The following is a 16,737-nucleotide window of genomic DNA, read 5'->3' as shown; positions in this document are numbered from 1 at the left end:
CACTTCCGGTTTACCTAAGGTCACTTCCTGTTTACCTAAGGTCACTTGCGGTTTGATATGGGGCACTTCCGGTACATTCTGGGTTCATTGGGGGCACTTCCGGGTCAATCCAAGATGGCCGCCACACTGGAAGTGTGGGTGAAGGAGGTGAATATGGTAAGCATAAGGTAAACAAAGTGAATAAAGTTGGAATGGGTTGAATCGGTTGAAAAATGTGGAAAAAAGAGTAGAAAAACGAAATTGTAGAGAATTTTTGGTAAGTGGAAAGTTGTGGAATAGGCAGGCAAAGGATGAACAGTTGAATGTTGGAACGGGTTGAATCGGTTAAAAAATGTAGAAGCGAGAGCAAATGTTGAATCCCCATAGAGAATGAATTGGAATTAAAAGAAAAAGCAATTGCGCCAAAATATTTTGAAATTTGGAACAAAACGTAAAAAAACAGCTTCAGGAGGTTCACTTTTGGGGTTAAAATGTTGAAACGGGTTCAATCGGACAAAAAATGCAAAAGTTAGCACCTAATGTAGCTATTTATGGCAGTTAATGTTGAAATAAGGTCACTTCCGGGTTGATTTGGGTCACTTCCGGTCTATTTGGGTCACTTCCGGTCTGATTAGAGGCACTTCCGGTCTAGCTGAGGTCACTTCCGGTTTATTTGGGGTCACTTCCGGTTTAAAAAGGTCACTTCCGGTTTAAAAAGGTCACTTCCGGTTTGATTTGGGGTCACTTCCGGTTTACCTGAGGTCACTTCCTGTTTACCTAAGGTCACTTCCGGTTCGATTTGGGGCACTTCCGGTTCATTCTAGGTTCATTGGGAGCACTTCAGGGTCAATCCAAGATGGCCGCCACACTGGAAGTGGGGGTCAAGGGTTGAATTGTGAAAGCATAGTGGAAGTGGGGGTGAAGGGGTGAATATGGTAAGGATGAGGTCACCAAACTGAATAGAGTTGGAATGGGTTGAATCGGTTGAAAAATGTCGAAATTAGAGTGGAAAAACGAAATTTTGTAGAATTTGGTGTGAATTTCAAAATTGAAAATTTGGAAATTTTGGTAAGTGGGAAGGTGTGGAATAGGTAGGAAAAAGATGAACAGTTGAAAGTTGGAATGGGTTGAATCGGTCAAAAAATGTAGAAATTAGAGGTGAAAAACGGAATTTTGTGAAATTTTGTCGAAATTTTTAACGTGAAAACGTGAAATTTTTGAATTTGGGAATTTTGGGAATGTCGAGAATCATTCCGAATGTGGTTTGAATGTGCTGAATGAGGTGAATTTAAAAGGGGAATGACGTAAAAGTGAAATGTCGAATCTGCCATTGAGAATGAATGGGGAAAAATTTGTCGTAAATTCGCGAATTTTGCGAAATCGGAAAATTTTCGGAACGAGAAAAATGGAAGCGCTCATCTCGTGAATATTTGGAATACGTCAAAAGTGGAACGGAGTGAATCGGATGAATTATGTGGAAGAAGAAGCGGGACAAAAAAGTGTGGAGAATAAAATATAATAATAATAATAATAATAATAGAGAATGGTGTAGAATAACATATGTGTGAAGGCCATCGCCTTCACACAACTAGAAAATGCAATTTCTGGAGAAATTGCGTGTGAAGGCGAAGACTTTGAATCACTTCTTGGCGAATGCTGGCGAATTATGCTGAAACGAGTTGAATTACTTGAGAAATGTAGAAAATAGAGGTGAAAAACGGAATTTTGGAGAATTTGGTGGAATTTCAGAATTTTGGAGAATTTGTTTGAGTTTAAAATCTTAAAATGTGGAATTTATGGCAAGTGGAAATTTGGGGAATAGGTAGGAAAAAGATGAAGAGTTGAAAGTTGGAATGAGTTGAATCGGTTGAACAATGTGAAAATTAGAGTAGCAAAACACATTTTTGGAGAATTTGGTTGAATTTCAAAATTTGGAATTTTTTGTAAGGGGAAGTTGTGGAATAGGTAAGCAAAAGATGAAGAGTTGAAAGTTGGAATGGGTTGAATCGGTAGAGAAATGTAGAAATGAGAGTAGAAAAACGAAATTTTGGAGAATTTGGTTGAATTTCAAATTTGGGATTTTTGGTAAGTGGGAAGTTGTGTAATACGTAGGCAAAAGATGAAGAGTTGAAAGTTGGAATGGGTTGAATCGGTTGAAAAATGTACAAATTAGAGTCGAAAAACGAAATTTTGCAGAATTTGGTTGAATTTCAAATTTGGAATTTTTGGTAAGTGGGAAGTTGTGAAATAGGTAAGCAAAAGATGAAAAGTTGAAAGTTGGAATGGATTGAATCGGTTGCACAATGTAAAGATTAGAGTAGAAAAACAAAATGTTTGAGAATTTGGTTGAATTTCAAATTTTTAATTTTTGGGAAGTGGGAAATTGTGGAATAGGTAGGCAAAAGATGAAGAGTTGAAAGTTGGAATGGGTTGAATCGGTTGAACAATGTAGAAATTACAGTAGAAAAACAAAATTTTGGAGATTTTGGTTGAATTTCAAATTTGGAATTTTTGGTAAGTCGGAAGTTGTGGAATAGGTAGGCCAAAGATGAAGAGTTGAAAGTTGGAATGGGTTGAATCGGTTGAACAATGTAGAAATTAGAGTAGAAAAACAAAATGTTGGAGAATTTGGTTGAATTTCAAATATGGAATTTTTGGTAAGTGGGAAGTTGTGGAATAGGTAGGCAAAAGATGAACAGTTGAAAGTTGGAATGGGTTGAATCGGTTGAACAATGTAGAAATTAGATTAGAAAAACGAAATTTTGGAGAATTTGGTTGAATTTCAAATTTGGAATTTTTGGTAAACGGGAAGTTGTGGAATAGGTAGGCAAAACATGAACAGTTGAAAGTTGGAATGAGTTTAATCGGTTAAAAAATGTAGAAATTAGAGTAGAAAAACAAAATTTTAGAGAATTTGGTTGAATTCCAAATTTGGAATTTTTGGTAAGTCGGAAGTTGTGGAATAGGTAGGCAAAAGTTGAAGAGTTGAAAGTTGGAATGGGTTGAATCGGTTGAACAATGTAGAAATTAGAGTAGAAAAACAAAATGTTGGCGAATTTGGTTGAATTTCAAATATGGAATTTTTGGTAAGTGGGAAGTTGTGGAATAGGTAGGCAAAAGATGAAGAGTTGAAAGTTGGAATGGGTTGAATCGGTTGAACAATGTAGAAATTAGATTAGAAAAACGAAATTTTGGAGAATTTGGTTGAATTTCAAATTTGGAATTTTTGGTAAACGGGAAGTTGTGGAATAGGTAGGCAAAACATGAACAGTTGAAAGTTGGAATGAGTTGAATCGGTTAAAAAATGTAGAAATTAGAGTAGAAAAACAAAATGTTGGAGAATTTGGTTGAATTTCAAATATGGAATTTTTGGTAAGTGGGAAGTTGTGGAATAGGTAGGCAAAACATGAACATTTGAAAGTTGGAATGAGTTGAATCGGTTGAAAAATGTAGAAATTAGAGTAGAAAAACAAAATTTTTGAGAATTTGGTTGAATTCCAAATTTGAAAATTTGGAATTTTTCATAAGTTGGAAGTTGTGGAATAGTTAGAAAAAGATGAACAGTTGAAAGTTGGAATGGGTTGAATCGGTTGAAAAACGTAAAAGTTAGAGTGGAAAAACGAAATTTTGGAGAATTTGGTTGAATTTCAAATTTGGAATTTTTGGTAAGTGGGAAGTTGTGGAATAGGTAGGCAAAAGATGAACAGTTGAAAGTTGGAATGAGTTGAATCGGTTGAACAATGTAGAAAAAAGTGGAATGATGTAAATGTGAAATGTCGAATCTGCCATTAAGAATGAATGGGGAAAAATTTGTCGTAAGTTCGCGAATTTTGCGAAATCGGAAAATTTTCGGAACGAGAAAAATGGAAGCGCTCATCTCGTGAATATTTGGAACACGTCAAAAGTGGAACGGAGTGAATCGGATGAATTATGTGGAAGAAGAAGCGGGACAAAAAAGTGTGGAGAATAAAATATAATAATAATAATAATAATAATAATAGAGAATGGTGTAGAATAACATATGTGTGAAGGCCATCGCCTTCACACAATAATAGAGAATGGTGTAGAATAACATATGTGTGAAGGCCATCGCCTTCACACAAATACTTGGGGAATGTTGCAGAATGATGTTGAAAAGAGTTGAATCGGTTGAAAAATGTAGAAATTACAAGGGAAAAAGGAAATTTGGGAAAATTGGGTGTGAATTTCAAAATTGAAAATTTGGAATTTTGGGTAAGTGGAAAGTTGTGGAATAGGTAGGAAAATGATGAACAGTTGAAAGGTGGAATGGGTTGAATAAGTTGAAAATGTAGAAATTAGAGTAGAAAAACAAAATTGTAGAGAATTTTTGGTAAGTGGGAAGTTGTGGAATAGGAAGGCAAAAGAGGAACAGTTGAAAGTTGGAACGAGTTGAATCGGTTAAAAAATGTAGAAGTTAGAGCAAATCTTGAATCCTAATAGAGAATGAATGGGAATTAAAAGAAAAAAAATTGCACCAAAAGTTTCTGAAATTTGGAACAAAAGGAAAGAAACGGCTTCAGGAGGTTCACTTTTGGGGTTAAAATGTTGAAATGGGTTTAATCGGGCAAAATTTGCAAAAGTTAGCGCAAATGTAGGTATTTAGGGCACTTAATGTTGAAATATGGTCATTTCCGGTTTGATTTGGGTCACTTCCGGTTTGATTAGAGGCACTTCCGGTCCAGCTGAGGTCACTTCCGGTTTATTTGGGGTCACTTCCGGTTGAAAAAGGTCACTTCCGGTTGAAAAAGGTCACTTCCGGTTTGATTTGGGGTCACTTCCGGTTTACCTGAGGTCTTTTCCGGTTCATTTGGGGTCACTTCCGGTTTGATTTGGGTCACTTCCGGTCTATTTAGGTCACTTCCGGTTTGATTAGAGGCACTTCCGGTCTATTTAGGTCACTTCCGGTTTGATTAGAGGCACTTCCGGTCTAGCTGAGGTCACTTCCGGTTTATTTGGGGGTCACTTCCGGTTTAAAAAGGTCACTTCCGGTTTGATTTGGGGTCACTTCCGGTTTGATTTGGGTTCACTTCCGGTTTACCTGAGGTCACTTCCGGTTCATTTGGGGTCAATTCCGGTTTGATTTGGGGCACTTCCAGTTCATTCCGGGTTCATTGGGGCACTTCAGGGTCAATCCAAGATGGCCGCCACTCTGGAAGTGGGGGTCAAGGGTTGAATTGTGGAAGTGGGGGTGAAGGGGGTGAATATGGTAAGCATAAGGTGAACAAAGTGAATAAAGTTGGAATGGGTTGAATCGGTTGAAAAATGTAGAAATTAGAAGGGAAAAACTAAATTTTGGGAAAATTTGGTGTGAATTTCAAAATTGAAAATTTGGAAATTTTGCTAAGTGGGAAGGTGTGGAATAGGTAGGCAAAAGATGAACAGTTGAAAGTTGGAACGAGTTGAATCGGTGGAAAAATGTAGAAACTAGAAGTGAAAAACTAAATTTTGTGAAATTTTGCAAAATTTTGTGCAAATTTTAAAAGTGAAAACGTGAAATTTTTGAATTTGGCAAGTTTGGGAATGTCCCCAATGTGATTTGAATGTGTTGAAATAAGTGAATTTCAAACTGGAACAACAAAAATGTGAAATGTTGAATCTGCCATTAAGAATGAATGGGGAAAAAAATGCCACAAAATCGTGAATTTTGTGAAAACGGAAAATTTTTCGAACAAAAAAAATGTAAGCAGCCGTGTCATGAATATTTGGAATAAGTGAAAAGTGGAACGGAGTGAATGGGTTGAAGTATGTGGAAGGAGTTAAGCGTCAAAAAAGTGAGCGGAATAAGTAGAATAATAATAATAAAGGACAGCAATAACAATAGTGTGAAGGTCTTCACCTTCACACTAATAATAATAATAGAGAATGGTGTAGAATAACATATGTGTGAAGGCCATCGCCTTCACACAATAATAGAGAATGGTGTAGAATAACATATGTGTGAAGGCCATCGCCTTCACACAATAATAATAGAGAATGGTGTAGAATAACATATGTGTGAAGGCCATCGCCTTCACACAATAATAATAATAACTAGAATTTGCAATTCCTGAAGAAATTGCGTGTGAAGGTGAAGAGGTTGAATAAATACTTGGGGAATGCTGCAGAATGATGTTGAAAAGAGTTGAATCGGTTGAAAAATGTAGAAATTACAAGGGAAAAGGAAATTTGGGAAAATTGGGTGTGAATTTCAAAACTGAAAATTTGGAATTTTGGGTAAGTGGGAAGTTGTGGAATAGGTAGGAAAATGATGAACAGTTGAAAGGTGGAATGGGTTGAATAAGTTGAATGGGTTGAATAAGTTGAAAAAAGTAGAAATTAGAGTAGAAAACCAAAATTGAACAGTTGAAAGTTGGAACGAGTTGAATCGGTTAAAAAATGTAGAAGTTAGAGCAAATCTTGAATCCTAATAAAGAATGAATGGGAATTAAAAGAAAAAAAAATTGCGCCAAAATCTTTTGAAATTTGGAACAAAAGGAAAAAAAACGGCTTCAGGAGGTTCACTTTTGGGGTTAAAATGTAGAAACGGGTTTAATCGGTCAAAATTTGCAAAAGTTAGCGCAAATGTAGGTATTTTGGGCACTTAATGTTGAAATATGGTCACTTCCGGTTTGATTTGGGTCACTTCCGGTCTATTTGGGTCACTTCCGGTTTGATTAGAGGCACTTCCGGTCTAGCTGAGGTCACTTCCGGTTTATTTGGAGTAACTTCCGGTTTAAAAAGGTCACTTCCGGTTTGATTTGGGGTCACTTCCGGTTTGATTTGGGGTCACTTCCGGTTTACCTGAGGTCACTTCCGGTTCATTTGGGGTCAATTCCGGTTTGATTTGGGGCACTTCCAGTTCATTCCGGGTTCATTGGGGCACTTCAGGGTCAATCCAAGATGGCCGCCACTCTGGAAGTGGGGGTCAAGGGTTGAATTGTGGAAGTGGGGGTGAAGGGGGTGAATATGGTAAGCATAAGGTGAACAAAGTGAATAAAGTTGGAATGGGTTGAATCGGTTGAAAAATGTAGAAATTAGAAGGGAAAAACTAAATTTTGGGAAAATTTGGTGTGAATTTCAAAATTGAAAATTTGGAAATTTTGCTAAGTGGGAAGGTGTGGAATAGGTAGGCAAAAGATGAACAGTTGAAAGTTGGAACGAGTTGAATCGGTGGAAAAATGTAGAAACTAGAAGTGAAAAACTAAATTTTGTGAAATTTTGCAAAATTTTGTGCAAATTTTAAAAGTGAAAACGTGAAATTTTTGAATTTGGCAAGTTTGGGAATGTCCCCAATGTGATTTGAATGTGTTGAAATAAGTGAATTTCAAACTGGAACAACAAAAATGTGAAATGTTGAATCTGCCATTAAGAATGAATGGGGAAAAAAATGCCACAAAATCGTGAATTTTGTGAAAACGGAAAATTTTTCGAACAAAAAAAATGTAAGCAGCCGTGTCATGAATATTTGGAATAAGTGAAAAGTGGAACGGAGTGAATCGGTTGAAGTATGTGGAAGGAGTTAAGCGTCAAAAAAGTGAGCGGAATAAGTAGAATAATAATAATAATAATAATAAAGGACAGCAATAACAATAGTGTGAAGGTCTTCACCTTCACACTAATAATAATAGAGAATGGTGTAGAATAACATATGTGTGAAGGCCATCGCCTTCACACAATAATAATAGAGAATGGTGTAGAATAACATATGTGTGAAGGCCATCGCCTTCACACAATAATAATAATAATAGAGAATGGTGTAGAATAACATATGTGTGAAGGCCATCGCCTTCACACAACTAGAAAATGCAATTTCTGGAGAAATTGCGTGTGAAGGCGAAGACTTTGAATCACTTCTTGGGGAATGATGGCGAATGATGTTGAAATGAGTTGAATTTCTTGAGAAATGTGGAAAATAGAAGTGTAATACTAAATTTTTGAGAATATGGTTGAATTTCAAATTTGATTTTTGGAATTTTTGGTAAGTGGAAAGTTGTGGAATAGGCAGGCAAAGGATGAACAGTTGAATGTTGGAACGGGTTGAATCGGTTAAAAAATGTAGAAGTGAGAGCAAATGTTGAATCCCCATAGAGAATGAATGGGAATTAAAAGAAAAAGCAATTGCGCCAAAATATTTTGAAATTTGGAACAAAACGTAAAAAAACAGCTTCAGGAGGTTCACTTTTGGGGTTAAAATGTTGAAACGGGTTCAATCGGACAAAAAATGCAAAAGTTAGCGCCTAATGTAGCTATTTATGGCAGTTAATGTTGAAATAAGTTCACTTCCGGGTTGATTTAGGTCACTTCCGGTCTATTTGGGTCACTTCCGGTCTGATTAGAGGCACTTCCGGTCCAGCTGAGGTCACTTCCGGTTTATTTGGGGTCACTTCCGGTTTAAAAAGGTCACTTCCGGTTTAAAAAGGTCACTTCCGGTTTGATTTGGGGTCACTTCCGGTTTACCTGAGGTCACTTCCTGTTTACCTGAGGTCACTTCCGGTTTGATTTGGGCCACTTCCGGTTCATTCTAGGTTCATTGGGAGCACTTCAGGGTCAATCCAAGATGGCCGCCACACTGGAAGTGGGGGTCAAGGGTTGAATTTTGTAAGCATAGTGGAAGTGGGGGTGAAGGCGGTGAATATGGTAAGGATGAGGTGACCAAAGTGAATAAAGTTGGAATGGGTTGAATCGGTTGAAAAATGTAGAAATTAGAGTAGAAAAACCAAATTTTGTAGAATTTGGTTGAATTTCAAAATTGAAAATTTGGAAATTTTGGTAAGTGGGAAGGTGTGGAATAGGTAGGCAAAAGATGAACAGTTGAAAGTTGGAATGGGTTGAATCGGTTGAAAAACGTAGAAGTTAGAGTAGAAAAACGAAATTTTGGAGAATTTGGTTGAATTTCAAATTTGAAATTTTGGAATTTTTGATAGGTGAGAAGTTGTGGAATAGGCAGGCAAAAGATGAACAGTTGAAAGTTGGAATGGGTTGAATCGGTTGAAAAATGTAGAAATTAGAGTAGAAAAACGAAATTACGAAGAATTTGGTTGAATTTCAAATTTGAAAATTTGGAATTTTTTTGTAAGTGGGAAGTTGTGGAATAGGTAGGCAAAAGATGAACAGTTGGAAGTTGGAACGGGTTGAATCGGTCGAAAAATGTAGAAATTAGAGGTGAAAAACGAAATTTCGTGAAATTTTGTCGGAATTTTTAACGTGAAAACGTGAAATTTTTGAATTTGGGAATTTTGGGAATGTCGAGAATCATTCCGAATGTGGTTTGAATGTGCTGAATGAGGTGAATTTAAAAGGGGAATGACGTAAAAGTGAAATGTCGAATCTGCCATTGAGAATGAATGGGGAAAAATTTGTCGTAAATTCGCGGATTTTGCGAAATCGGAAAATTTTCGGAACGAGAAAAATGGAAGCGCTCATCTCGTGAATATTTGGAATACGTCAAAAGTGGAACGGAGTGAATCGGATGAATTATGTGGAAGAAGAAGCGGGACAAAAAAGTGTGGAGAATAAAATATAATAATAACTAGAAAATGCAATTTCTGGAGAAATTGCGTGTGAAGGCGAATACTTTGAATCACTTCTTGGGGAATGATACCGAATGATGTTGAAATGAGTTGAATTTCTTGAGAAATGTGGAAAATAGAAGTGTAATACGGAATTTTGGAGAATTTGGTTGAATCACTTCTTGGGGAATGATGCCGAATGATGTTGAAATGAGTTGAATTATTTGAGAAATGTAGAAGTGTAAAACGAAATTTTGGAGAATTTGTGGTGAATTTCAAAATTGAAATTCATGAAGTGGGATTGAGCTGAACCTGTTGAAGTTGGAACAATACAAATAGGTTAAAAAAATGGAAACTGCAGGTGAATATGTACATTTTAGAAAAAACAGTAAGCAAGAAAACCAGTAGGCGAGTAAAAACAGTAGATGCGCAAGAAATATTAGTCAACAATTAGAAACAGTCAACAAGATAACTAGTAAGAATCAAATCTGAATCTGTCCTTATTCGGCATAACATAACATCTGCATGACAACATAACATCCACCAGGTGTCAGTGCTGAGCCACAGTTATTAGACATAAGATGAACAGTTTAAGTTTGGAACATGTCGAAAAAGACATTCCTGTCCACAAAGCCCAGTGAAAGGATACTGCTGCTTCAACGTTGGGGATGTCTGGATAATCTGCAGCAAAATCGAAAACAACACCAAAAATAAATCCTCTATCCACATTAAAAGTAAAATAACATTGAGTTTCTTTAAAAGTTGACAGAATTACATTGCATGTACAACGAAAAAATATGTACATCTCTTAAAACTTGTTACAAATGTAAGGCTGTGTGTGCAATTGTAACAGACAGAAATGATGAAGCCGGCTCATCCGCCGTGCAACATATTTATTTTCAGCGTCCTCTACTGGCAAAAATACATATTCCACTTGGACGCACAGGTTTCTTCCTCTCAATAGAAAAAAACCTTCCTATAAACCAAAAATTCTGGGGAGGCAAGTGCCACATAATGTTGATCTTTTATTTATCAATGTATGCAAACGAATAGTTTTTATGTATTATCTATCTGTTTACCTGGTCGTTTATTACACCCAAAATGTATTATAGCTTTTTCCATACGGTGCAGACATCCATTCTCATTCACATACATTCTCATATTCACCTTGATCAGAGGGTTTTAAAAAAAGTATTTACATACCATCTTTGTAGTTGCCTGATGGATCTGTCCAGGTTCCCCCTTGCTTAGTCTTGCGTTTTTTCGTTCGCGTCCACCGTGTTGCATGTTCCTTAACGTGAGTCAGTTCCACATGGACTATGGAAAATGTGCGTCGGCAGACAGTGCATATTTTCCTCACACTTTTTGACACATCTATTTTCTGCTTCACCGTCCTCTCGGCAAGATTGAAACTTGTGTGCTTTTTTTTTTTTTTAAGTAATACTTACCCCCTTGCGGTCGCAGTAACTGCCTGGAACGCGTCCATGCTGCTGAGTTAACTTCTGCAATCTACTTTGCGGTGCCACTGCACTTCAACCAATGAGATAATAAACTAAAGACAGCAGAAGTTGCAAATATCCTAAAATAAGACATAGGTAAAATACTATATACTATACATGAGAACCATATACGATACATTAATACCATTAACTATACATTAAAACAATACTTTAGCGACTGTATTTGCTATAAACAAATAAATAAACTGGGTCGCCTAAATCGGCGGATGACGTCGCCGGTAATGATATCCAACATCCACGAGGTGTCAGTGCTGAGCGACACAATCAACAGATTGTGAATCTATTTGCAATACCGTAATTATTCTAATTATCGCCCATATTCTAATAATCGCCCAGTGTGTGTTAGCGATGGGATAAATAAAAAACATTGGTACCTCTAATTATCGCCCATGCTGCTAAAAATTCCTTCCAAAACTTACGTTTTCCTCCGTGACCGCATGCCGACGTAATTGCGCAAGTTTCAATATAACTGATTTGACAGCACGTTGTGTGTCCCTTTTAAATTGTTTTTCTCCGTAAATTATGATACAATTATACATACAATATCCTCACACAATTACCGTATCGAGGCATGCGCTCGAACAAGACGATCGCGATAATATGACGTGGGCAACACGTGATGTGCGACGGTAACGTGTCGCATCGATGGCGCGTCAATGGACGCATCCCGCTGTTCGAGGTAGATCAGAACAGCCGCTGTTCTAGTGTTAAGAACACCAGTGAGACACTACATAAGGAAAATATACATATTATCGCCCATTTCAGTGCCCCTTGTAGATCGGACAATAATGGGTGATAATTAGAATAAATACGGTAATTTAATAAAACGGGTCACCTAAATCCACGGAAGACGTTGCTTGTAATTATTTCATACAGCCACTAGATGTCAGTGTTGAATGACTAAATCAAGATAGGGCTCTTATTTGCAATAGAAATATAATAAACTGGGTCGCTTAAATACACGGATGACTTTGCTGGTAAGGATTTTCAACATCCACCAGGTGCTGAGCGACAGAATCAACAGATAGGGAAGATACTGCTTATCACCCAACATATTGCACATTTAGCAAAGTTTAGTAAAGACCTACTTACTTTTTTTCTGGTTTTGTTGTAGCTTATGTGGTTGTCAAGCCAACCTACGTATGAAAGGAAAACTAAATATGTCTAAATAACTTGAATTTTGGTGTAGGAATTGTCAATAATAATTCATCATAATTTAAAAAAAAACAGTAGGAAAAATATGGGGGGGAATTAAAGTATCTATTGCATTGATACAACTAATACATTTATTATAATGACACAACACACAATTTATACACAGACAACTAAATATAACTAAGTGGTGACATAATTATTTACTTATAATTTAGATTAAATTAATTCAATTTAATAAAAATAAAGAAAATAAACAATGACTATTTTGTGCATATAACTTTAATCATAGAACATTTTAAACAGAACAACAAACAAGTAACAAGAAATACAAACAATAAAACAAAAAAAATAAAACAAAATTACCACAAAAACCCCTCTGGGGGAAAATTAGGGCCATCGGGGAATCTTTGGTTCCACTTATTCAAAGGAACATCTTTGGTAGCATTGTTGGCGTCGACAAGCTCCACGTGTTCGCCTTTTATTTTAAAGGCCATCACGTGAAACGCCTCGTCTTCCAGTTCCTGCGCAAAGACATTTAATGACAATTTATTATGTGTTTAAAACACCACAAGAAAACATGATGGATGGATGGACGGACGGATGGATGGGGTTGGGAATGTATGTAGGTAGGTAGGTAGGTAGGTAGGTAGGTAGGTAGGTAGGTAGGTAGGTAGGTAGGTAGGTAGGTAGGTAGGTAGGTAGGTAGGTGGGTAGGTTGCTTAGATAGATAGATAGATAGATAGATAGATAGATAGATAGATAGATAGATAGATAGATAGATAGATAGATAGATAGATAGATAGATAGATAGATAGATAGATAGATAGATAGATAGATAGATGGGTAGGTAGATGGGTAGGTAGGTGGGTAGGTTGCTTAGATAGATAGATAGATAGATAGATAGATAGATAGATAGATAGATAGATAGATAGATAGATAGATAGATAGATAGATAGATAGATAGATAGATAGATAGATAGATAGATAGATAGATAGATAGATAGATAGATAGATAGATAGATAGATAGATAGGTAGGTAGGTAGATGGGTAGGTAGGTGGGTAGGTTGCTTAGATAGATAGATAGATAGATAGATAGATAGATAGATAGATAGATAGATAGATAGATAGATAGATAGATAGATAGATAGATAGATAGATAGATAGATAGGTAGGTAGGTAGGTAGGTAGGTAGGTAGGTAGATGGGTAGGTAGGTGGGTAGGTTGCTTAGATAGATAGATAGATAGATAGATAGATAGATAGATAGATAGATAGATAGATAGATAGATAGATAGATAGATAGATAGGTAGGTAGGTAGGTAGGTAGGTAGGTAGGTAGGTAGGTAGGTAGGTAGGTAGGTAGGTAGGTAGGTAGGTAGGTAGGTAGGTAGGTAGGTGGGTAGGTTGCTTAGATAGATAGATAGATAGATAGATAGATAGATAGATAGATAGATAGATAGATAGATAGATAGATAGATAGATAGATAGATAGATAGATAGATAGATAGATAGATAGATAGATAGATAGATAGATAGATAGATAGATAGATAGATAGATAGATAGATAGATAGATAGATAGATAGATAGATAGATAGATAGGCAGGCAGGCAGACAGACAGATAAAAAAACTTAAAACCTAAAACAATTTGATTAATTTCATGACCATAACCACAACCACAATGATTTTATACAGTCAAGGAAGCAAGTGAAATTATATGTCTGTAGGGCTGTATCTGAGACAAAATCTTATAAAATTGGTGATCCAGATTTAGAGAAAACTCCTAAAGCATGAATCTGACTTCAGCCTTGATGATGATGAGCCACTGATAGCATTTTTTGTCAAGTAAATAACAGTTTGTCTATACACAGGAAAAAAACTGCATGCTTTAGGTACCTTTATCACAGTATTTTCTGTGGAGTGGAGCTCCACACCACCAGAACAAGCTGTCTTCATGTGCGTCATAGATAGCCGCTGTCCAACTTTTACTTGAAAAAAGTTGCTCTCTCGCCACCTGAGCACTTTTATTTCCCTGTGATCCTATAATGAAGATGTCAAATTAGTACTAGCTGTTGAAATGTAGATCTAGGCTACAATTACGAAGGCAACATGATGCCCTAAGGGACCTTACTCAGGTGAAATGAGAGTGTGATATATATCAATATTTAGACACACACACACATGTACACATACACACGCACATATACGTAGTGTGTGAGAGAGAGAGAACAATCAGTTTACTTTTTTAAAAAAAAAAATGCCCAATGGGATCGGCATCCCACGTGCAAACACCATCCTGATGGGGCGGATCTAAAAAAAGAAAGACAGATTAAACCTCAATACTTCATGAAGGAGAGGGAACAAAAAGAGAGAGATTGATCTTACAGCAGAGACAATGCCATCTGTTGTAAAGAGGACACCCTCCTCGTGGTAAATGTCCTTCAATTCTTTGGCGATACTTGAAGGGTACAAGAGAGCTGTCCCCTTCTCCTCCAAATGGGCCGTCACCTCCATCCTCCCAGCCACATAGATGGAGGTGTTGTGCCGGGAGAGGAGGACCCCTTCCTCTCTTCCCCGGCCAAAATTTATAAAACGGAATGTACCTCCGACAGAGACGTCGGAGGCTAAATTCGGAAACAAAATGAATTTACACACACGGTGGCCGTCACAGAGGGCGACCACTGTGTTGTAGTGGGAGGTCCCAGCCTCCACTGTCCCATCCTCTTTTAAGAGCCATTGAGAGTATTTTGTAATCGTTTTTAACGCCACTACTTTGGCCGTGAGCGCCGCTGGCAACTGGTGTAGGGTCCATAGGTTTTCCATTCTGAAAAAAATTAATAAAAAAAATAACTGATCAACAGAGACATAATTACTACAGCACTTATATATGGTTTAATTAGTCTACATGATGACAGAAATTGATTTCATAAAATAGCAGCCCTACCCCTTTGGAAGGACTATGGTAAATGTGTATACCCATGGCTATTGTAGAATTGTTTTTTGTTGTTTTTATCTATCTATCTATCTATCTATCTATCTATCTATCTATCTATCTATCTATCTATCTATCTATCTATCTATCTATCTGTCTGTCTGTCTGTCTGTCTGTTTATTTATTTATTTATTTATTTATTTATTTATTATTTTCCAATGAATTACTTCCAGTTTTGTGTATTTTGGAAGTTGTTAAGAGTTGACTCCTTTGATCTACAATTTCATTCCCTACATAATTTAGGAAGCTCATATCATGTTGGCGCCTGTGCATTTGTTCCCACGGTAAGCAAATATTCTAATAAATTAGCACTCTAAAATGTGTGATTATACATTTATATGTGCACTCTAAGAAAATAAAACGCTTTTACGAGAAAAAATACAGCGAATTGTAAAACACATTACACAACCTGTAAATCTTACAATTTAAAACTATAATTCCTCACAAAATAACATTTGTGTACAAAACTGATAAATCCAACATCAATTTTAAACCAATTTAACATGACTGCCTTCATTTTCTCATGTACAATTTGCACGGAGACATTGCTTATTTTACATCTGATCGCATTCAATTTCACTGAAAAACATCAGTGTAAAAGTATTAATAATCATCATTAAAAGCCTCATTTTGAGAAATTAATTAGACTGATTATTTTCTATTTGTTATAGTGAAATAAACATTTGCATACTACTGCCAGAAACGGTGCTGAGAGTTGACTCTTTTATCTAGCCGCGCAACTCGCATGATTGACAGCGCCACCTTTTTTTTTTCTGGCCGCTCATTCGTTCCCAGGATTTTTTTCCCTCATGCGGTACGGATCAAAAGAGGTGTCCAGCCTTGTTAAGGCGGCATCACAATGTTACACGGATAAAACAATATTGCCCATTTATAATTGTACAAATAAGTTTATACAATGTGACTCGGATTATTTGCTCATTTCGTTTTAGAGTACGCACTACTAAATGATAATTAGTCAAGACACACAAAATGCACCAAGATGTACATTCTCTGTCTGTCTTAAAAACTAAACCATATGAAGAAATATATTGTTCGAGAGATGCTTACTAATGGATACATTTTTTGAGGTCATAGGACTCTTATAATAGATATAATAATATACATGTTTAAGGTCATAGGACTCATGTAATAGTTTTACACTTGCCGTCGTGCGCGAGGTTTATTTTGCTTCTTTTTTCCATCGTGCTAGAATTCCAGCTCTTCTTCAACCAAATCGGTACAATTGTTATTATACCTTGTAAGAAACGAACCTGAAGACGTCTTACTAAAATTCGCGTGTACAGGCTTTTTAGGAACATTTGAAAAGGCCTGTCTGTACACGCTAAAAAGTGAGGATGTGACTTAATTTTCACCCAGTTTAAAGTAGCAAATACTAATTTACACAGTAACACAATGGTGTACAGTACAACAATAGACTACAAAGTGTTTATAAATGTTTTGGGAAAATCTAATTTCGGATCGGGGTGACATTGATAAAGAGCGACTTACCTCTTTCGATGTCTGGGAAGCTCTGGCGGGAACCGTGCGCCCCAACATGTTTGAGGGTAGTGGGAAACTTCAACT

The 16,737-nt window shown here is 36.6% G+C and overlaps 2 long non-coding RNA genes across 4 annotated transcripts; both read right to left on the bottom strand.

Annotated features, from left to right (window-relative positions):
* Positions 1-560: 560 nt before the first annotated feature.
* On the bottom strand, positions 561-11,702 carry LOC137839984 (uncharacterized). 3 transcript variants are annotated; one of them, XR_011086377.1, is made up of 4 exons: positions 10,937-11,702; positions 10,692-10,805; positions 10,138-10,169; positions 561-847 (listed from the first exon to the last, which is right to left on the bottom strand). It is a non-coding gene; the product is annotated as an uncharacterized lncRNA (long non-coding RNA). The 3 variants fall into 3 exon arrangements; XR_011086376.1 differs by lacking the exon at positions 561-847 and adding an exon at positions 6,728-6,891 and having other exon boundaries at positions 10,937-11,701; XR_011086375.1 differs by lacking the exon at positions 561-847 and adding an exon at positions 8,368-8,548 and having other exon boundaries at positions 10,937-11,698.
* Positions 11,703-12,424: 722 nt separating this feature from the next.
* Positions 12,425-16,702, bottom strand: LOC137839983 (uncharacterized). The gene is made up of 4 exons (XR_011086374.1): positions 16,663-16,702; positions 14,547-14,985; positions 14,058-14,471; positions 12,425-12,684 (listed from the first exon to the last, which is right to left on the bottom strand). It is a non-coding gene; the product is annotated as an uncharacterized lncRNA (long non-coding RNA).
* Positions 16,703-16,737: the final 35 nt, after the last annotated feature.

The sequence above is a fragment of the Syngnathus scovelli genome, unplaced genomic scaffold, assembly GCF_024217435.2.
Source record: "Syngnathus scovelli strain Florida unplaced genomic scaffold, RoL_Ssco_1.2 HiC_scaffold_298, whole genome shotgun sequence".
In the NCBI taxonomy this organism is placed as follows: domain Eukaryota; kingdom Metazoa; phylum Chordata; class Actinopteri; order Syngnathiformes; family Syngnathidae; genus Syngnathus; species Syngnathus scovelli.
The sequence above is the reverse complement of the archived record's forward strand: the minus strand, read 5'-3'. Positions and strand labels throughout refer to the sequence as shown.